Below are 24000 nucleotides of genomic sequence, written 5' to 3' on the forward strand. Positions count from 1 at the left end.
GTTGCTCACTGGTTGTGTCTTTAGAATATTACTGACTTATTTTGACTGCACCTTGATGTAAATATCAGATCTTGGTTTGAGAATTCCGAACCGGTTGCCATAAAAGTCACAGCTAAACTTCCTAACCTGGTTAACACCGTTAAACATAATAGTTGTAGTGGTGACGTTGGTGACATAGATGGCTTTCATCAATGAAAACCTGGAATTTTCTATAAAATGGCTTCTACTCCACTCAGTCTTTCACTGAAATAAATTTATTTTTATTTGCTGAAGTTAAAGACAGCATATACTTTCAGTATTATTATATTATGACTCTTTTCCTTCTGAGCTCGAATCCTGATGAGGTCGACTTTCATCCTTTAAGAGTTAGTAGACTAATCATCCTTTAAGAGTTAGTAGACTAAGTACTAGTCAAATTTTGGTAAACTAAATACTACCAGTCAAATGCATTATTACCCCTTCTCAAATTTCTAAACTTCGTTTATGAGGTCAACATACCAAAAATTAAAACAAGCCTCTATGTATGCAAGTGATTTACCAGCATTTTTATGACATTCTAAAATACTCTTGGACTGAAAAAAAGTGCTACTGAAAGTATAAAATTTATTGCCTGGCATATTTCACAACCAGATTCTATTATCCAGTCTTCGTTCATGTGACAATCCTAATAATAATTTTTATGTTTAGCTGTAGTGCTTATTATTCTAAGAGAGTAGAAAGAATTGAACCAATCACAGTATATTACTGATACTTGTCTACATTTATCATATTAATGTACAACTATATGCTGTAAGCAGCAGCAACACTGTATATTTTATCCTAGAAATGGTCAAAACGGACTCCACATATGAATGAATAGAATTTCTAATCCAGTACAATAATAATTTCAAGGGTGGCGAATGGTGAAGCTAATCATAACATTTGTATTTCAGTATAAATCTAGTTTAGATATATTTCTAAGTCCTCCTTCATGAAGCCAACTCTATGGCTTAACTCAACTATTGCAGGCTGACAAAATATCAAAACAAACTCAACTGGAGTTTCTATTACACTTGTTGCTCAACATTTCCTTTTATGCGCAGAAGTGCTCAGTCCAATAGTACTTTTCTGTTGCTTTGAACTACTTGCTGCTGATATATAACTGAAAATTCTCTTTCTTTTGGAAAAACAGTAGCTACAATAAGCCTATTAGTTCTGAGTTCAAATTTTGCAGAGGTCGACTTTGCCTTTCACCTTTCGGGGTCGATAAATTAAGTACCAGTTGCATACTAACCCCTCCCCAAAATTTCGGACTTTGTGCCTAGAGTAGAAATAGATATTTCAAACTAACAATGAGGTGTTTGTTTATTTTATTTCATTGTAACTTTTTCCATGTTCGTGCGTAATGTGCTGAATTTGATGTTTTATTGAATTATGATAGTATATAATGTGTGTGTGTGTGGTGGGGGTTCAATTATACATATGCGTGTGCACACATGCGCACAGATAAGATGAAGTCAAAATTAAAGAAATTAACAACTTTATAATTACTCATTTAAGTTAAAACTGAAATATAAATTGAACTATTGCTACTGGTAGGAAATAATCATGACTAAGGCTATATTAAAATATAGTCAATTGAATCTCAGTTCATGACTTATTTCGAAATCCAGAGAAAACCAATCCCAACTATGATTTGCCCTCAGTACAGGTAAACATGTATTATTAAGACAATTCTTACTTAGGTACAAAGCACTACAAATCTGATTTTAAAGACCATGAGTCGCATATGCAAAATGATATCAGTCAACAATCGAAACTGTAGTCGCATTCAGCATGATGGCCACCCTTTGCTGAATGGTTGGTTCCTGTCGTTTTTTTTTTTTTTTTTGCCAATTAAAGCAGTAACATCAAAATGGTGAAAAAGCTCGGTAACAGGCTTAGAGATTAATAAAGTGCTGATAGTACTATTTCACACACGGAGGAGAGAGACTTGGGAGAACGAGAGAAAACACAATTTGTTTCAAATACTTGAGCAGAAGAAGTAATCAAAGCTACAGATTATGGATGATCTAGATTCCTTGACAATGAAAAACGTTGTGCGATCTGCAGTCGCTGGGTGGGCGTTCTACTCTATAGCATCCACCATTCTCATTGACTTTATTGCCTTGTATTTAATCGACCTTGAAGGGATGGCTGAGAGGGAGAGCCAACCATGCAAGTATGAAAGTAGAGCAGCTTTAAACACAATCTTTCTCTTGTAGCTTTATTCATATAACATTCACATCATGTATTTATGTTTCTTTCATTTTCTTGCAAGTTTGCGCAACGCTTCAACGTAGTTTTTTTTTTATTTATTTATAATTTTTGTTCCCATCCTCACAGTCACCTCTGTTTCTATGATGCATTCTTTTGTTTACTGCTGCAATTGTCACTTATTTCTCGCCTTTCTTTATTCACTAACTCATTGAAAAACTTAATGATTTGCATCACTGAACACGAAGGACAACACATGAATGATTACTCTTTCACTCCTTTTACACACGAGATAAAAAATTCTACTGGATAGCGTCTTTGAAAAGGAAACTTCCACACTTCCATTCAACCTACTAAAAATATCAACCGGGTCTCCTGCCCAAACAAATCCTTTTGTCATAAATGAGGATACAGTCTTAGGACACAATATTTATGAATAAGAGGGGTTAGCCACAGCTGGAATGCTTTTGGTCAGATCTATCAGAACTGATAAGAGATTAAAATAGGGAAATACTTTTTTTACTTGTTCAATAACTTTCGAACTCACCTCTAAAATTTACCAAAGTATAGATTATTTTTGATATAGTTTTGAAGCAATACGTTTTCCTCCTAATATGAGAAAACTATATTACAAAGACAATTATTTTAACCTTTAAGAAATACTAAGGTAGATTTCATATCTAAACAAACATGATAATCTGTTTGGAGACGACTGGACGTGTGTGTGTGTATATATATATATATATATATATATATATATATATATACACACACTACATATTTTTAGTTGCAGCACGAAGCAGGGGCTGTGCTGTTTTGCTACACGGTAATCATTGAGAGCCACCGCTAATATGTGCCATTTGGTGAATAAGGGAGTTTGATGTCAATACCCATACATATATACATACATATATGCATATATATACATATATATATATACATATATGCATATATATACATATATATATATATACATATATGCATATATATACATATATATATATATACATATATATATATATATATGCATATATATACATATATATATATACATATATGCATATATATATATATATACATATATATATATATATATGCATATATATACATATATATATATATACAATATAATATATTACATATATGCATATATGTTTATACATATATATATATATACATATATGCATATATGTTTATACATATGTATACACATAAATATATATACATACATAACTATATATATATACATACATAACTATATATATATACACACATAACTATATATATATACATACATAACTATATATATATACACACATAACTATATATATATACACACATAACTATATATATACATATATATATATATACACACACACATATATAAATATACATACGTATACCTATATATAAATATACACATACATATACCTATATATAAATATATACATACATATACCTATATATAAATATATACATACATATACCTATATATAAATATATACATACATATACCTATATATAAATATACACATACATATACATACATATGTATGTATATATATTATATATATACACACATATCTAAATATATGTTTATACATATGTATACACATAAATACATATACATACTTATATACATATATATACATACATATATATATAACTATATATATATGCATACGCATACATATATATTTATATAAATATATACATACATATACCTATATATAAATATACACATACATATACCTATATATAAATAGACACATACATATACCTATATATAAATATACACATACATATACCTATATATAAATATACACATACATATGTATATATATAAATATACACATACATATGTATATATATAAATATATATATACACACATACATTACCTATATAATACATATATATACAATTTATGTATGTATATATATATTTTTTTGTTCCCTCTAGTTTCAGCTCAGAGCTGCGGCCATGCTGATGCACCGCCATTTTGTGCTACACTGTTATTACGAAGAACCTCGTCTAATATGTGGCACTTGGTGAAGAATGGAGTTTGATATAGCTACTCTCATTTGCACCTCTTGCCATGAGGTAGGTTCATCTGGGACTCTTGACAGGAAGATGTCCAGCTTTGATTTAAAAACCGCTACATCTACTTTGTGCAATTTCCTCAGCCTCTTTGGGAGAATATTAAAAAGCTGTAGGCCCTTGAAACCCAGGCTGTTGCAGAAGCTGGTCCTGAAGTGTGATGGCATTGCTGGGATCTTTGGCACTATATATATAATATAGATATATATATATATAAAAGATATATATATATATATATAAAAGATATATATATATATATATATAAAAGATATATATATATATATAAAAGATATATATATATATATATAAAAAGATATTATATATTATAATAAAAGATATATATATATATAAATAATATAAGAGAGTGGTCACTATATGGCTCACTCTAGCACCATTATTCCAAAAGGTTTCAACCACGAAAATACATATATATAAAAGATATATATAATATAAATATATATATATATAAAAGATATATATATATATAAAAGATATATTATATATAAAAGATATATATAATATAAAAGATATATATATATATATATATTCATTATATTGAATATGTATATATTTTTTTTTAAATGATGATGATAAATTATATATATATATTCAATATAATATATATATATATATATATATATAGAATATATATATATAGAATATATATAATATATAGATTATGTATATAAATATATAATATATATCTATATATAATATATACATAAATACATATATAAATATATATATGTATTACCTATGTATATAGCATATATATATATTACCTATGTATATAGCATATAGTATATATATATATATTACCTATGTATATAGCATATATATATATTACCTATGTATATAGCATATATATATATGTTACCTATGTATATAGCATATATATATATATTACCTATGTATATAGCATATATATATATATTACCTATGTATATAGCATATATATATATATTACCTATGTATATAGCATATACATATATACACATATTACCTATGTATATAGCATATACATATATACACATATTACCTATGTATATAGCATATACATATATACACATATTACCTATGTATATAGCATATACATATATACACATATTACCTATGTATATAGTATATATATATATATATACACATATATTACCCATGTATATAGTATATATATATATATATATACACATATATTACCCATGTATATAGTATATATATATATACACATATATTACCCATGTATATAGTATATATATATATATAATACACATATATTATTACCCATGTATATAGTATATATATATTACACACATATATTACCATGTATATAGTATATATATATATATACACATATATTACCCATGTATATAGATATATACACATATATTACCCATGTATATAGTAATATATATACACATATTACCCATGTATATAGTATATATATATACACATATATTACCCATGTATATAGTATATATATATACACATATATTACCCATGTATATAGTATATATATATACACATATTCCCATGTATATAGTATATATATATAACACATATATTACCCATGTATATAGTATATATAATACACATATATTACCCATGTATATAGTATATATATATACACATATATATTACCCATGTATATAGTATATATATATATACACATATATTACCCATGTATATAGTATATATATATATACACATATATTACCCATGTATATATAGTATATATATATATATACACATATATTACCCATGTATATAGTATATATATATATATACACATATATTACCCATGTATATAGTATATATATATACACATATATTACCCATGTATATAGTATATATATATACACATATATTACCCATGTATATAGTATATATATATACACATATATTACCCATGTATATAGTATATATATATACACATATATTACCCATGTATATAGTATATATATATACACATATATTACCCATGTATATAGTATATATATATACACATATATTACCCATGTATATAGTATATATATATACACATATATTACCCATGTATATAGTATATATATATACACATATATTACCCATGTATATAGTATATATATATACACATATATTACCCATGTATATAGTATATATATACACATATATTACCCATGTATATGGTATATATATATACACATATATACCCATGTATATGGTATATATATATACACATATTACCCATGTATATAGTATATATATATATACACATATATTACCCATGTATATAGTATATATATATATACACATATATTACCCATGTATATAGTATATATATATATACACATATATTACCCATGTATATAGTATATATATATATACACATATATTACCCATGTATATAGTATATATATACACATATATTACCCATGTATATAGTATATATATATATATATACACATATATTACCCATGTATATTATATATATATATATCATATATATGTAATATATATGTACATATGTATATATATGCATATATATGATATACAAATAATATACATATAATAATATATATATATATATATATATAAATAATATACATATAAATAATATATATATATATATATACATGTCAGTGTACATACTCGACAGAGTATAAGTACCCTGAGAGAAAAGTTGGACCTAAGAAGCAGCAGTTGTGGCGTGCAAGAAAGATGACTGCGCTGGTATGGTCATGTGGCGAGTATGGATGAAGATAGCTGAGTGAAAAAGTGCCACACCCTTGTGGTTGAGAGAACCTATGGAAGAAGTAGACCCAGGAAAACCTGGGACGAGGTGGTGCAGCATGACCTTCAAACATTAGGCCTCACCGAGGCAATGACTAGTGACCGAGACCTTTGGAAATATTCTGTGCGCGAGAAGGCCCGGCAGGACAAATGAGACCATAACCCATGGCCTTTACCAGGGATGCAGCCAGCCCACTTATGCATACCTTTCCTTCTTTGGACACAAAACTCTGCTTGCAAAGACCTGTTGAGGCAAATGAAATCGAGATTGAATTCGAAATCGAAGCAAATTCTACGACTGGCACCCATGCCAACCTCCCTTCATTGGACACAAAACTCTGCTTGTGAAGACCTGTTGGAGCAAGTGAAATCGAAAAATCAAAATTAAACCAAATTCGATGACTGGCACCCGTGCCAGTGGTGCGCTAACAGATCCATCTGAGCAGGATCATTGCCAGAGCAGCTGTCTGGCTTCCATGCCGGTGGGCACGTAAAAAGTACGATCTGAGCATGATCGTTACCAGCGTCACCTTACTGGCACGAGTGTGCCCATTGCCAGTACTGCCAGACTGGCCCTCGTGCAGATGGCACGTAAAAGCACCCACTACACTCTCGAAGTGGTTGGCGTTAGGAAGGGCATCCAGCTGTAAAAACTCTGCCAGATCAGATTGGAGCCTGGCGCAGCCATCTGGTTCGCCAGTCCTCAGTCAAATCGTCCAACCCATGCTAGCCCTGTTTTTTCTTGTGTATATGTGCATACAGACGTGTGTATGATCCTTTCTGTGCGTGTGTGTGCATGTGTATATAGACGTGTGCAGGTATGTGCATATATAGGCGTGTGTGTGTGTGTGCATAAGGGTATGTGCATATATAGATGTGCTTTACTCTTTGTATACTCCCTTACGCCTTTTTTGTATTGTTACCCTTAACCCCGTTTTTTCTTGTGCTTGTGCATATATAGATGTGTGTGTGAACCTTTATGATGCACACATGTGTGTGAGGGTTTGTATGTATATACATATACATTTGGCAAAGGATGAGAGTGAGGATGCGTACGTTTTTAAGTGAGGGTGGATGAATGTATACTTTTAGGTACACGCATGTGGGTGTGCGGGTGCACATGTGTAGGTATGATCAGGCGTTCTTATGTGAATACTCTGAACTTTTTTACCCCCTTACTTTTACTCCCTCCCCTTACTTAGCAGTCATTCGAATAGCTCTTTTATCTTAATAACGGTCAATCACACAGTAATTTCTCTTCGTATAATGGTCATTTTCCATAGCTTTTTCTGATGGCTGGATAACTGAAGAGATGGTGGCGTGGATTTCCACCTCGGCATCCGAAACTCGGAGTTTTATCATGGCTACCGAATAATTGTCACATATTACATTTACAGATACATATATACTATATATATAATATATACAAATATATATATCATACATATATATAATATATACATATATATACATATAATATATATATACATAATATATATATATATATATATATATATATACACATAATACATATAATTTATAGATATAATATATATGTAGTATATATAGTATACATATATATAATATATATTTGATATATATATATGTAATATACACACAAAAACACACACACTACATATACATACACGCACACATACATACTTCAAACTACCAGTACCTTCTACAGACCATTCTCCTACCCACATGTGTAGGTAACCACACAAGAGGTAGCCACTCCTACCTAATTCTTACTATAAATTCTTCTTATGACCTTAAAGATACTAAGCCCAACTATACATATAGATAAAGAGCCATAACCTAACACATACACACACACATGTGCTATCATTACACACACACACACTCAAACACACAGACCTGTGCTCACGCACATACACACACATACATCCTTCTCTTGCACTCTCCTGTCTTTGAAAGGACTTTTTCTTCACCCATTACCTTTCTTTTTCTCTGTTTCTGACGAAGAGCCGTGCTCAAAACATTAAATCCTTCTTTCTTTCCTTTCCTGAGCATCCAATAACACTATGCTTGTTCCACATCTTCGCATTGTTGTGTTTTCTCCTTGTTCATGTTTGGATTAACTAGCACCATGACCCGTCAACGCTGGGTCATAGTGCTAGTGCATGCATATACAGCTGCGTGCATGTGCATATACACGCGAGTACTGTCCAAATCTCCGATCAATCTCATACAGCTAGTTGGCATTCAATTGGCATATCAAATTTCAGGCATTTTGATTGGGTTTTGGATAGAAAATTCACTAAAAAGTCACTTCTATTGATTTTTTAATGGCTTTGCGGGGCGACTGGGAAAATGTGCACGACCACCCTTGGATGGTTTTGAATGACCATAGAAAGTGCGAGCCCTCTAACTGAAAAATTGTGGATTTGTATAAAGGACACACACACACACAGACATTTTGCTATATATATATGTAATATATCTATAAATATAATATGTGACAATTAGTTGGTTGTTATAATAAAACTCAGAGTTTCGGAAGCTGGGGCTGAAGTCTGCTTCAGCACCTCATCAATGCTATGAAAAGAAATAAAGGGAAATAACTCCTATAGGCATGTGGAAAGTAATACATCATTCATAGAATTCGCATATGTACACATATACACACTTAGACGCATGCACACACATTGATACTCACACATGTGTGTATGTATACAAACACACATATATACATATATATGTCTACCCATACATGCACATATACATGCATATATACTCATGCTATGCTCATACACACATACGCGGATATACAAAAAGTAGTTTATATGCACATGCATATATACATACGCGGATATACAAAAAGTAGTTTATATGTACATGCATATTCATACATAGAAAGACATATATACAAATAAAAACACATGCAGAAACACGCATCATTATATTCATGCACATTATGTTCATACACCTCATGTATATACTAAACACATATAAGTTACACAATTATAAAGGGTGAAAAATAATATACAGAAAAAATATATAAATCAATAAACTATATATAAGGAATATATAAGAGATATGAAGGCATATGAAAGGCTTGTACATGGACATAATATAAAAAGCAGATTCTATCTGTGATCATTGTGGGTCCAAAAATGTAGCAAATGTTTAGCAATTTGTGGACATCACCCCAAAAATTCAGTACTTCAATTTAGACATGTAGATGGGTCTAAAGAACTTTTCTAGATAAACCACGTTTCCATATCACAAAGACCAAACATTCCACTGCTGTTGGTGTAAGGCTTACACTTGGCCAAGATCTTCCAGTGAATCTTAAAGCTGACACTGTTTTTGTTTAAGGACCATGTTTCCCTTTTATTCTAGTGTTTGAAGCTTAAGGTGTAATTGTTGAACCTGGCTTTAAAATTTCCCTCTGCGAGACCCACATGTTTCCTTGATGAATCTAAGTCCTTAGTGGTTGTACTGTCTATAGTGGCTTCATAAAAGATGGCCTCAGTCATAAAAGTTCTATTTAGTGGGAACAAAATTTTAACTCTGCAAGAACAGCCGGCTTCATCTTGTTCTTTTTGTGTGTTGTATGCAGTTATATTTTAAAAGTTAGTAGTAGAACTAAAAGTAATTCTTAAGTTGAGCCTGTAAAAGAGATTTCTACAATTATGATTGATTGGAAAATGCCTATCTTATAAGTGATAAGAAATATCTACTTATATTACAGGTCACTTTGGGGGAGTAAAGTGGAGTGAACCAGATAATTTTCCTATTCCTATTTTTCCTTTTTTTTTTGTTACTGGACTAATAACAGGTGTATCCTGGTAATGTGCACTTGGAAAGAGGTATCATCACTCATGTCGATACCCAGGTCCCTCACTGATTTAGGTTCTGGGATTGAAATTCCCTGTGGACCAGTGTACCCTGTAAGTTACATATTCAATTTTGGATGCTGCTAGCACAGGGCTTGGAACTTTACAGCATTAAACTGCATATCATTATCCTCAGCCCATCTGTAAATTGAGTCCAACCCCTGCTGCAGGTGTGCAACATCACTGGGGTTCTGTATTTTTTTTCTGCGAGACTTTCGCATCATCTGCATAGCTTGCAAGGGTGGCTATCTGGACATTTGAGGGCATATCTGAGAGGGCCACTATAAAATGCTGTGGTCCCAAGATAGTGCCCTGTGAAACACCGCTCACTATTTGTGTTCACACTTTCTCTGTCTCTCTTTCTGACAAGAAACACTTCTATGTCAGTCAATCACTGACTCACTCACTCAGAAGAGATGCGAGGAGAAATAAATTCAAAAAATGTACGCCATGTGTGTGTGTGTGCGTGAGGGAAAGAGTAACACATATATTTTTAAAATTTATATTTCCTCATATTTTGTTTGAGTGTGTGAGTGATTGACTGAGAGAGAGAGAGGTGTGTGTTTTCAGAAAGAGAGAAAGAGAAAGTGTGTGAGACAGAGGGAGAGAGAGAGAGAGAGAAAACTTAAATTCAATTTACTTTTTCTCGCATCTGTTTTTAGTGTTTGATTGAGAGAGAAAGAGAGAGGAGCGTTACACTATCACACACACACACACACACACACTCTCTCTCTCTCTCTCTTTTTTTCTTTCAGTCAATCACTCACTCAAAAAAGAAGCGAGGAAAAATGAATTTAAAAATGTACAGTTACTCTCTCCCTCACACACACACACACACATCAACACACACCTTCTGTTTCTCTCAAACACACTTTCTATCTCGCACCCCACCCTCAACACATACACCCATCCCTGTCATTTTCTCTCTTTCACTTTATGCTGACATCAAAAGAAATGTACGTTTCCACATCAAAAAACAAATAAAAATAATTTACGGAATTTACCGAATGCTGTACCTTAACAGCTGATACATCATTGACAACTCTGATTCAAAACAAAGGATAGTCCTAGCCGAAACTTATCTCCTGCCATAAAATCTTCGATGATATAATGGTACCAGAAATAAATCACTGCTTTAATCTCCACCTCAAAAAAACCTACCATCAAATTAGTGGAACACCTCAAAACAACAAATCAAATGGAATAAAGAGTACACATATCACAACAAAAATAACACCAAGCGTGTGTTTGCGTGTGTGTGTGTGTGTAGACTTACAATATATCCTATTTGTTAAGAAAATTTTACCCAATCATTCAATAAAACTCAAATGAGATAAAGAGTACACGCTTTATCCACCTAAACAGTGCAACAGGACCCGCTTGGTAGTCAAGTCCTTGATGCCCCACTTTATTGAAGCCAACATTGTTATGAGGTGTAGGTGGGAGGAAATGTTTTCATTACAAGGATTCAGCTTTATCCCTCGGAGTCAGACATGCCATTTCACTTCTGCAGATCACAGTTCCCGGTGAGGCCCAAAGCCAAACACTATCAGTGGCAGGCATCCATTAAGGAGGTGGGGGCGTGCCTTTCACATGGGCAACTTTATGTGGCTTGCTCCCGAGTGGGGAGTAGAAACACTGCTTTTGTGTATGCCCCTCAGGGCAGAACACACAATGTTGTCTATAGCGATGTTTTATAGACGTAGAAAGAAGAACAAGTCATCAGTGCAGCCAATGTGGTTATAAACAGGTGATCCGAAAGCACTGGCCGGATATATTCTCAAACCATGGCAACATGACTCATCCTCCTCTTTATTGGACAATGCTGACTTCTTCGACAACAATGCTCACTCGGCCAATATCACTGCTTGGCCAAGTTGCTCATAGAGTTAGGCTAGCAGGGCCAGACCCCTTATTTTTTTGGTTAAGACTGTTAGTAAGTTTTCTTAAGTTATTCCAATCCAGATCCCCAATGCAAAACTTCGAATCAACCTTCTTCACTGCAGATCTATAATGCAAATCTTCGATCCAGTGTAAACTTTCAATGCAACCTTCCCCAATGCATATCTTCGATGCAGCTTTGGTTGATAGTACCCCTAGGAGGGGATAGGACAAGATTAGTCGCTGCCTTTTAGAGGCTCCCGAGCCTCAATTCGCTAGGTTAGCTTAGGCTTAGGTTAAGGCTTAGTTATGATCCGAACATAACCTTTTCTGACACAGAGGATTGAGAGCCCTTTCTTTTGGGAGTTGTATTTTCCTTGCCAGAAGGTTTCCCAAACCATGGGCCAAGTGGGGGGTTATATGATGATGTGGGGTTTGAAAGGGCTGGTATGTGCAGCCTGCTCACTTCTACCGGTCAAACTCCCAACCCATGCGTTCCCATCGTGACACTGATTTTGCAGAACTGGGTTGGGTGTGAAAACTAACTTTAAAGTATAAATATAGATTTTTTGAATCAGCAATGTTGTGTTCGGTTAAGTCCTTTTGGGGGTGGAAAATCAAGAAACTGATTCCTTATGGGGTTTTCCATTCAATTAGGATGAAAAATCCTTATAGGATTTCCCATATACAATTGACCACACCCCATTTTCAACAATAATTTTACGTATTTTGTTCAAACTTTATGCTGGCATTGCTTAGGACTTATGGGATCTTTAAATGCTTCAAGTTCTCAAAAAACTTTTTAAAAAAACAATCGATGACTGGAAAAAAAATCGATGAACCGATTCCTTATGGGATTTCCCAATCAAATTGTCTGCAACCCATTCTCTGCCAAACGTTTACAAATTTCAATGGATTTCGCTCATATTTGACTGTGTAACTTAAGTTTGGTTGGAAACAAAGCGCTTGATTAGCTTAATAATCCTAACTTAATCCCAGGCAACACCGGGGTGGACTGCTAGTATATATATGTATGTATGTGTGTATAATATATATATGTATAATATATATATATATATATATATAATATATATATATATATATATATATATTATATATTTTATACACGGGTCCTGTTGCACTGTTTAAGTGGATAAAGCATGTACTCTTTATCTCATATATATATGTGTATAAAATATATAATATATATATATTTATATGTAATCTCATATATATATGTGTATAAAATATATAATATATATATATATTTATATGTAATCTCATATATATATGTGTATAAAATATATAATATATATATATATTTATATGTAATCTCATATATATATGTGTATAAAATATATAATATATATATATATATTTATATGTAATCTCATATATATATGTGTATAAAATATATAATATATATATATATTTATATGTAATCTCATATATATATGTGTATAAAATATATAATATATATATATTTATATGTAATATATATTTATATATATATATATGTAATATATATTTATGTGTGTGTGTAATATATATATATATGTATGTAATATATATATATATTTCCCCATCAGTTGAAAACCAATGTTGTTGTGCTGATGTCCTCGTAACTTAGCTGTTTGGCAAAAGAGGCCGATAGAATAAGTACTAGACTTACAAAAAATATACTCTGTAATGAATTTTTTCGACCAAAGGCAGCGCACTAGCATAGGCGCAGTTAAATGACTGAAAGAAATACAAGATTAAAAGAATAGAATATATGGAATATATGTATATACATATATGCTATGTATGTATACATGTGTGTTGTGTTGTGTGTGTATATATATATACACACACATAGATATATATGTGTGTCTGTGATATATATATACATGTATATATGTGTGGAATGTGTGTGTGTGTAATATATATTCTTTTATTCGTTTCAGTCATTTGGCTGCAGCTTTCCTGGAGCACCGCCTTTAGTCGAACAAATCGACCCCAGGACTTATTCTTTGTAAGCCTACTACTTATTCTATCAGTCTCTTTTGCTGAACTGCTAAGTTATGGGAGCACAGACACACCAGCATCAGTTGTCAAGCATTGGTGGGGAGACAAACAAAGACATACAAAGATATATATATACATATATACGACGAGCTTCTTTCAGTTTCCATCTACCAATTCCACTCACAAGGCTTTGGTCGGCCCGAGGCTACAGTAGAAGACACTTGCCCAAGGTGCCACGCAGTGGTACTGAATCCGGAACCATGTTGTTGATAAGCAAGCTACTTACCACATAGCCACTCCTACGCTTATATGTATATAAATATACTCTTTTACTTGTTTCAGTCATTTGACTGCAGCACCGCCTTTAATCGAGTAACTCAACCCTGGGACTTATTCTTTGTATGCCTAGTACTTATTCTATCGGTCTCTTTTGCCGAACCGCTAAGTAACGAGGACATAAACACACCAGCATCGGTTGTCAGGTGATGTTGGGGGGACAAGCACAGACACACGCATATATATATATACATATATACGACGAGCTTCTTTAAGTTTCCGTCTACCAAATCCACTCACAAGGCTTTGGTCGGCCCGAGACTATAGTAGAAGACACTTGCCCAAGGTGCCACGCAGTGGGACTGAACCCGGAACCATGTGGTTGGTAAGCAAGCTACTTACCACATAGCCACTCCTACGCCTATATGTATATAAATATGTATATATTATGTATATATATACATCTATATATATGTGTGTGTGTCTCTGTGTGTATGTATGTATTGAGTGTTAGAAGTGGTACACAAATATTGAATACTGAGAAAAGAGGTCACCAGAATTTTGGAAAAAGAATTGTTTTTTATTTAGACGTTTGTTCATTTTTCAAACTTGTCAAATAAAATTTTTTGTGCATATACAAACAAGTCGCTTATTTATATAAAACAGATGCTCTTTTGTTTTGTTTAGAAATGCAGAACACTGTTTTTTGTTTTGGGGTTTTTTTTTTGTTTTTTGGGGTGAGGTTCCAGGACAATGGAAATAGATAAGTATATATATACACACACACACACACACACATATACATATATATATGAAGATATATATATAAGACACAAAGTAGGAAGAAGAAAAACCCATAAAAATGTGGAAAAAACAAGAGTGGTTCACCAACTATGAAAAAAATATTGAGAAAAATCCATTATGAAAATGAAACCACAACAACAAAAGAATGAGAAAATCGAAAACAAACATAGACACAAACCCCCCGAGGAACCGAACTCAGGTATCAAACCTCTGGTTACCCTAGAACATATGCAGAAATGACCTCCATGTCACCCCAGGTGCAAACCAGAAGCCCATATGGTGCAATACATAAGACTGCAATAAGCCAACACATGAAATATAGAAGACAACTATCAACCCATAATATCAAACACCCTAGATGGACAAATACACGGGGAAAAAGACAACCACCAACCCGTAATAGTATGTACCCTAGATCAGTACTACTCAAAGTAGTGGTCCACACACCGGTGCGGGTCCGCTTCTGGTACACGTCGAGTTTCCAGAAAAGAAAGAAACATAAAATGCATATAGAATGCTAATGTAATATTGCATTATTTGTATACAAAATAAATATAGGATAAAAAAAATTGTCAACTTTTATTATATTCATTGTATACATTGTTTCAGGTATAAATTAATATCACTAAGAAATATTACCATTCCCTGGCACATTGGGGGAAAAAATACTACCAGTATGCCACATCAGATAGTTCAAGAAGCACTGCCCTAGATGGATGAATCAACGGGAAGAAAGACAAAAAGATTATGGACAACACAGAAGCCATAATAGGAATAACTGCCATGGTAACTCAAGAATCCCACAATTTACGACTAAAAATCCTATATATCCTGAATGGCCCAAAAAACATGGAAGATGGGAAGAAAACAGAACCTATAGACAATGGAATCCCGTAGAAAAATCATGAGCCATCCCACCATCTACATGGAGACACATTAACACAATTCCTTTTTTTTTAAGGAGAAAATACACAATCACGCACCAGACCCGACACAACACAAAATTTTAATGAACACACAGAACATATATGTTAAAGATAAAAAGAGAAGACAGAATATACCAACAAAAAAATTTACATTATCACAACAATTGGTTCATCTTCAAAATGCACTGCTCCCTTGTGGGCGTGGAACGATGCAACAACACTAGATGCAATTCACAATGCATAGAAGACTCCACAGGTGAGATAAGGTTTTAAGCTGGGAGATTTACATTTGAGCTTCGCTGTATTGAGAGATTTTAACAGTTAGACAAATACACAGACAGACGTGCACATACATACATTTACATAAATGCAAAGACATATAGATGCACAGGTTAATAATTATACTCGTGGTCATATGCCAGCACACATGACCACATGTATGTATGTCAGTCAATCACACACGCACACATACATACAGAAACATACCTAGACATATGCATACATCCCCCAGGGCACAAAAATTCACCCACCTTGACCCATACAGAGATCACATCAACACTGCCTCCACAGAGCACATGTACACACACACACACACACACAGATACAGCCACAGACTCACACAGGCACACTCACATCTTCACATAATTCTAAGAGATCCCACCCACACAGACCTACACATCCCATCACACTCATACCACAGGACATACAATTGAAAATGTACATTAACACCCATAGTCTCACATGTCTGCAGGCAAGTACACTTGTACACTCACATAATTATACATACATACATGTTCATACACAGATATACTTATGTACACATGCATACACACCAGAGACTTCCATTCAGCATTTATATATACACACAGGCTTATAAAAACACCTCAACTTTGCACCTACATGCACACACTCACAAAACTACTCTGACACACATGCAAGTACAGAATAGTAAACAACACATGGGCAAAAGCCCACACACCTGTCCATGGGCACATAGCAGTGTATGAAATGATAGCATGATGTTTACTGTTCAATGTAGATTATGGCAGTTCAGTGCTGTGTTAACAGGGTAGTAATATTTGAAGGTGGCTATTATGGCATGTAAACAACATGTAATGGGTTCTGTTAATTTATTAATGACCTTTTCATGAGTAAGCAATATTGACAGGGATTCTACAGAGCACAGTCCACAGGTCCTAGAATGTGAGTTGTAGGGTTTTGTGTATTTCATAAATGACTATGAAATCTCATATTTAATCCTGCTGGTTTTCAATTGCCACAGAAAATCTGCCAGTTACGTCACGTGTCTCTTGTTCAGTTTTCTAAAACTAGAAAAATGATTTCTATATCGATTCTTGAAAGGAATCAACTGTGGCACCGATATAAACATAAGGACCTCCCCTCACATGCACAGTGCATTTATAGATGTTACGAGTCGTGCAAAAATTAACCAATTGGTTGTCGATTCATCATGCTGTTGCTGCGTGGGTTCTGTAGGCTCAATGTTAATCTCCCAGTTTAAAACATTATAATCCCACCTGAGGAGTCTTCTATGCACTGTGAGTTGCATCTGGTGTTATCGCATCATTCCATGCCCAAAAGGGCATGATAATATAAATTTTTTTGTTGGTACATTCCATCTTATCTTTTTATCTTTAATATATACCCAAGATCCATCCTGAAATTATTACAATGATGTTTGCTGTGTATCACTGGTGAACATACTCCACAGACACATGACATGGGACTTACCCTGAAATGAGGTTTAGATACTGTGTTTAACACGTATTTTCTCAACCATAATTTTTTAGCTTTATATATATATATACATATATATATATATATAACTTAGAATAACTTAGAAAGGTTTTGGCCAGTATTGGCCCAGGCCATGTCTAACTTAATAGCACCACCTGGTGAAGTCTTTCAATTCAGGATTTGGGCACCAAGGCCCATTCGAGCAGAGAGTTATTGTTTGCGGAGACATATCCGGGTGTGGGTGGTTTGTCTGGGACTGTTTGAAGGAATTTGTCCAAAATCTTCTTGAATTTTGTGTGGTCAGTTTCTGTTTTGATGTGTCTTGGTGTAATGTTGAAGAGGGCGGGTCCAATTGAGGTGAAATAATTGTGCCGCAATGTTGTTATGAGATGCGATTGAGATTTTTGTTGTGGACGGATGGCACGGGGTCCAAGTCTTGGATGTATTTTGAAGGTGATACCAACATCATTTGGACAGTGCTGATGGAATATTTTCCACATCATACAGATAATGTAGCGTTCACGGCGTCGTTGGAGTGAATACAGTTTCAGCTTTTCCAGTCGATCCCAGTAGTCGAGGTCTGACATGCCGTCTATCTTTTTCATGATTGACCTTTGGGAGTCAATATATATATATATATATATAAGGGCATAGAAGCGGCAAAATTTACACACACGCTGAAATCAAAGCGACAAGCTAATGGAAATTAATAATAAAGATAGTCCTGGATTAGCTAATTTCTAGATTTGCCCAGTGGCTTTTCCTTCTTCAGCAGGACACACTTACAGGAAATAAATAAGATATATATATGTACCCACAGGAAAGCAAAATGCAAATCCATAAGCACATATAAATACCCCAGATACCCTCACACTAAATTTCATAAGTGGTGAGAAGATTTAGCAACTTCTGAAGTGGTGAGAAGATTTAGCATCTATTTTGGCATATAGGCTGGAAAATTTCAATGCCCTTAATTATAAATATAATTTCACCTTAATCGGTCTTTTTGTATAAGCTGGCCACTAATAAAATTTTCTTTTAAAAATGTTATCCTTTCTTATTGTAATTGAAAAATCTCTATTCACTTCAGCACAACATAGCCCCCTATGTGTTTTGCGACCAACTGCACATGTTGCTGAAGCAAGCTACAAAATTTGTGTGCAGGTGTCAGAGATATTTATATGTATTTTGGGGAGAATTTTTTGATGAAATGTAGTTCTATTGCTTTTCGGTATTTTGGTATTTAGGAAGAAAATACCAAAATCAGGCACCAGACCTGATAAAATGCAAAATTTAAATGAACACACAGAACATATAGACCCGAAGATCATAAATTTGTCAAATAGAAACCTCAACAAGAGTGAGATGAACCTCCTATTAAAAGATTTCAAGTTTACCCCGACACCCACCCCTAATCTCATTGAACTGAAATCTGATATTGAACACTTCAACCGCCACCTCCGACTTACAGAATTCTTCAGCAGTAAGGATTTAAAAGATAAATAAATAGTCAGAAATAAATCCCACTTCACCCCCTACAAGGGAAAGGACAAATATTTAGATGCGCATATAGACACGATTTCAAAATTTCCCCTAAATACCCACAGATGCAAACAAAATCTTCGTGAAGAAGAAAAGGAAGCCTTACAAACACTGAAGAATGACAACTCAATCATCCTAAAAGAAGCCGATTAGGGAGGGGCGACAGTAACGTGGACAAGGACAAAAATAAGGATAAAATATTGGAAATGTTAACAAACCAAACCTACTACAAGGAAGAACCAAGACACTCAGGAAAAAACAATAATGAATAAAATCGGAAGACTAATTAATGAATTCCAAGATTCCTTCACAGACAAGGAGAAAGATTATATATGCAGTTCTGTAACCAAAGAGAGCAATTTCTATGGATTACCCAAAATACACAAAAGCTCCAAAATACAAAGTGCCATAAATAAGCAGAAGAACCAATACATAAAAATACTGACCTCAAACTAAGACCAATACTCGCCGGACCTCAAGCACCAACACAACAAATAAGTCATTTTTTAGATATCCTCCTAAAACCTTTGTGCCATTTAATACCCAGTTATGTATGGAATGGTACAGATTTCATCCAATGGGACTTAAACCAGCCACTGCAAGGACAACCAGCAAGTATTGATGGCCGACAACTTCAAAAACTTTTGACTGATCCAAATTAATCAGGGCCCCACCCATGCTGGGTTTCTTCCCTACCCTCTCTATGATGTAGAGAGTGATGATGTGGAGGTTGTCGTGAATAGATCAGTTCAGTAGATCAGTTAAGGTAGACATTCACCAAGAGATCACTGAACAAGTCTGGCATATGGAGACAAAGATCAAAGGGCAGACCATCCAGCCTGGAGACTTCTTCCACATGCAGCTCATTAACACAGCCCATAGTTCTTTGGCTGTTATCAGCATTTCATAGAATTTTGCATCCCTGGATATAAGTCTCAGCATGCTACTGAGGTAGGAGGTGAAATCCACCCCTGTCCCAACCCATCATGTCGTGATATGCCACTGAAATTCCATAGACATCTGCTTGGATTCATATAGCATGCATCCATCCCAGCCCGTCAAAAGCCCAAATTGAGGCTTTGTTTCCACACTGCACTTTTGCCACCCAAGCCCTTTGAATTGCTTTCATCCCTTCATGTCTGAGAGCACTCCAAACTCAGTAACAATTTGGAGGGAGGGAATGAATCAATTACATTGAACCCAGTGTCCAACTGGTACTTATTATTAGTGACAACAAAAGGATGAAAGGTAAAGTCGACCTCAATGGAATTTGAACTCAGAACATAACAACAAGCGAAATACTCACAAAGTATTTTATTCAGGTCACTGATTCTGCCAGTTCATCGCCTTAATAATAATAATAATGGTTTCTTTATTCACCACAAGGGTTTACATTAAGAAAAAACATTATGGACAGTACAGTACAAAACAAAGAATGTGTGTGTGTCTGTATGTGTGTGTGTGTGTGTGCGCGCGCGCGTGCATGAGTATGTGTTGTGAAGGTTTTGCATGTAAACAAGACTAACAAAATTTTTTAAAAATCAACAATGTGATCCTCAGTGGGGTTGCTCATGGAAAAAACCCAGAAAAGTTCATGGGTAACCTGACTTCTGGGGTAGGTGCCCTTTTTCCTTTTCTTTTTTCCAACTACAGGTTAGGCCCATTCACCCACACTAATCTCACCACTTTCGTCCACCTTTCAGCAATCTGGCTAGAAGACAACACTTCCCTCTCTACCCTTATTTTCCTTTTCAAGTGAAACTTGAAGAAGTTCATCAAGGATTGGTCAAAGAGAAAAATGTTTGTCTTCAGCCCCTTCAATCTCGTCCACCATAGAACCTCTTTTGCCCTGGCAACCAGGCATATAAACACACCCTTTCCTTCCTGGTTAAAGGAAGGTAGTGGGGCGATGTTCATGATGGATTCAGTTGACAGCCAGATCTGTCCCACATGTGACAGCAGGTGATCAACATAAACCCACAGGTCAGCAATGCTTGGGCACTGGACGAGTGCATGCAGGACTGTCTCATCATCCTGCACACTTCTCCAACATACTTGGCTGATGGTACTTCTATGCCTGTAAAGTTAATACTGAACAGGCAAAGCTCTCCAGTAGCACTGCCAGGCTAGGAATTTTTTTCAAAGTATTCATTGGTCCTGGGGCTGAAAGTTCTCTGGAAAAGAGTGTCTAGTTCATCTTCCACGCCATCACACTTTTCCTCCACTAATCCTCTATAAAAAGCTGAAGTGGACGTTCCACCGATCACAGTGTCTGATTGGCTGAGGGGTGTGAGCGGGTGAAAACATTCCACTTTCTAAATGCTCCCCCTTGGTCTCTGTTTTACCCAGGACTGCAGATCCGTTAAAGAAACTAGCTGTGGAAATATGTCTGGCGAATGGTGACCACATCTGATCACAATCAAGGAAGCACTGAAGATGTTTTCCATACATTAAACATTAATCACACCATCGACACAACTTAATGAAAATCTATAAAACCTGATTTTTGCTGGCATAATTGCAATCTAGATTCTCTAAAAGGTATCTGTAAAATTTCATTAAGAAATACTCATTTTCCTGAAATTACGAGGAAACAAAACTGAATTGTGAATTTTCTGAAATTCCTCTCACCACCCTGGGAAAAAAATCTTTTACATTAAATTCTGATGCAATTGAAATCTGCACTGTCTGAAGCATATTTGTAGAAAATTTCATAAAAAAGTATCCATTTTTCTGAAAGTTTCTAGTGGAGGCACACACTTGTGTATGAATGCCTACACACATCAGTCTGCCATGCTTGTCACATTTTTCTTGTATTTTATGAAAATAAGACTCTTTAGGCATAACTTGTGTAAACAAACATCTTCAAATAGTTCAAATTCCTTATCCATAAACATATTCATGCCTATACACATTTTTATAAAGATATTTTATTCATACACATACAAACTATATATATATATATATATATATATGTTGTGTGTGTGTGTGTGAGTGATTATATATATATATATATAGATATATATATAAAACAGATGTGTGTGTGTGAGTGAGTGATTATATATATATATATATATAAAACAGATAAAATACAAGCAATGTAACAAATACTAGTTAATGATAAACACACTGTCCATGTATGAGCTTTCCATATTTTATTCCCGAAAGAACTAAGTTTCAGATAACAAGTATATATGGCTTTCAATACGACATATACTGATATAAACCATAGAGGAAGAGATTAATGAGAAGCATCGAAATAGATGCAGGTACAGAATTTCATTTTCATTTCCATCAATTGTGAATTGTCTTGGTTGGTCTGGTTCCTTACGTATATACACTTGGTTTGTTTTTGTTTTCTTTTTCTCTTCACTAAAGAAACAGTCTGCAACTAACAGTTAAAATTCCTTCATTGGAATTTAGATAATGCTATGCATAAATATATGTATTTAAGTATGTATGTATGTATGTATGTATGTATGTATGTATGTATGTGTGTGTGTGAGTGTGTGTGTGTGTGTGTGTGGTGTGTGTGTGTGTGTGTGTGTGTGTGTGTGTGTGTGTGCGTGCAGGCACATGTTCTCTTCCACTTTTAATTATTTAAATCCTTCCACTGAGGAAGGAGCCGGTTTCTGACAATAATACAAACCTCCATTGTTGGAATGGAGATAACAAAAGCAATGTCACATTTTAAACTAGAGAAAAGTCTTATAAATTTTTAATGTTCCAATTACAAATTGTATTTGGTCGAGTTCTTTTTCTGAAAGGACTAGCTGATCCAAATAGTCACTTAGGCATTTATTCACAAAGCCAACCACACCAATTATTACTGTTAGTATAA

At 34.0% G+C, this 24000-nt stretch overlaps 1 protein-coding gene and 1 long non-coding RNA gene across 3 annotated transcripts in view; one reads left to right on the forward strand and one right to left on the reverse strand.

Annotated features, from left to right (window-relative positions):
- The window catches only part of LOC118764518, a 26820-nt gene extending 6548 nt beyond the window's left edge, over positions 1-20272 (forward strand). The window contains exons 2-3 of the long non-coding RNA XR_005000328.1: positions 11544-11552; positions 20106-20272. This is a non-coding gene — a long non-coding RNA (uncharacterized LOC118764518). The remainder of the gene's footprint in view (positions 1-11543; positions 11553-20105) is intronic.
- The window catches only part of LOC115214949 (polycomb complex protein BMI-1), a 105838-nt gene that overhangs the window by 76927 nt on the left and 4911 nt on the right, over positions 1-24000 (reverse strand). The gene's annotated exons all lie outside the window — the stretch shown is intronic.

The sequence above is a fragment of the Octopus sinensis genome, linkage group LG8 (assembly GCF_006345805.1).
Source record: "Octopus sinensis linkage group LG8, ASM634580v1, whole genome shotgun sequence".
Taxonomy (NCBI): domain Eukaryota; kingdom Metazoa; phylum Mollusca; class Cephalopoda; order Octopoda; family Octopodidae; genus Octopus; species Octopus sinensis.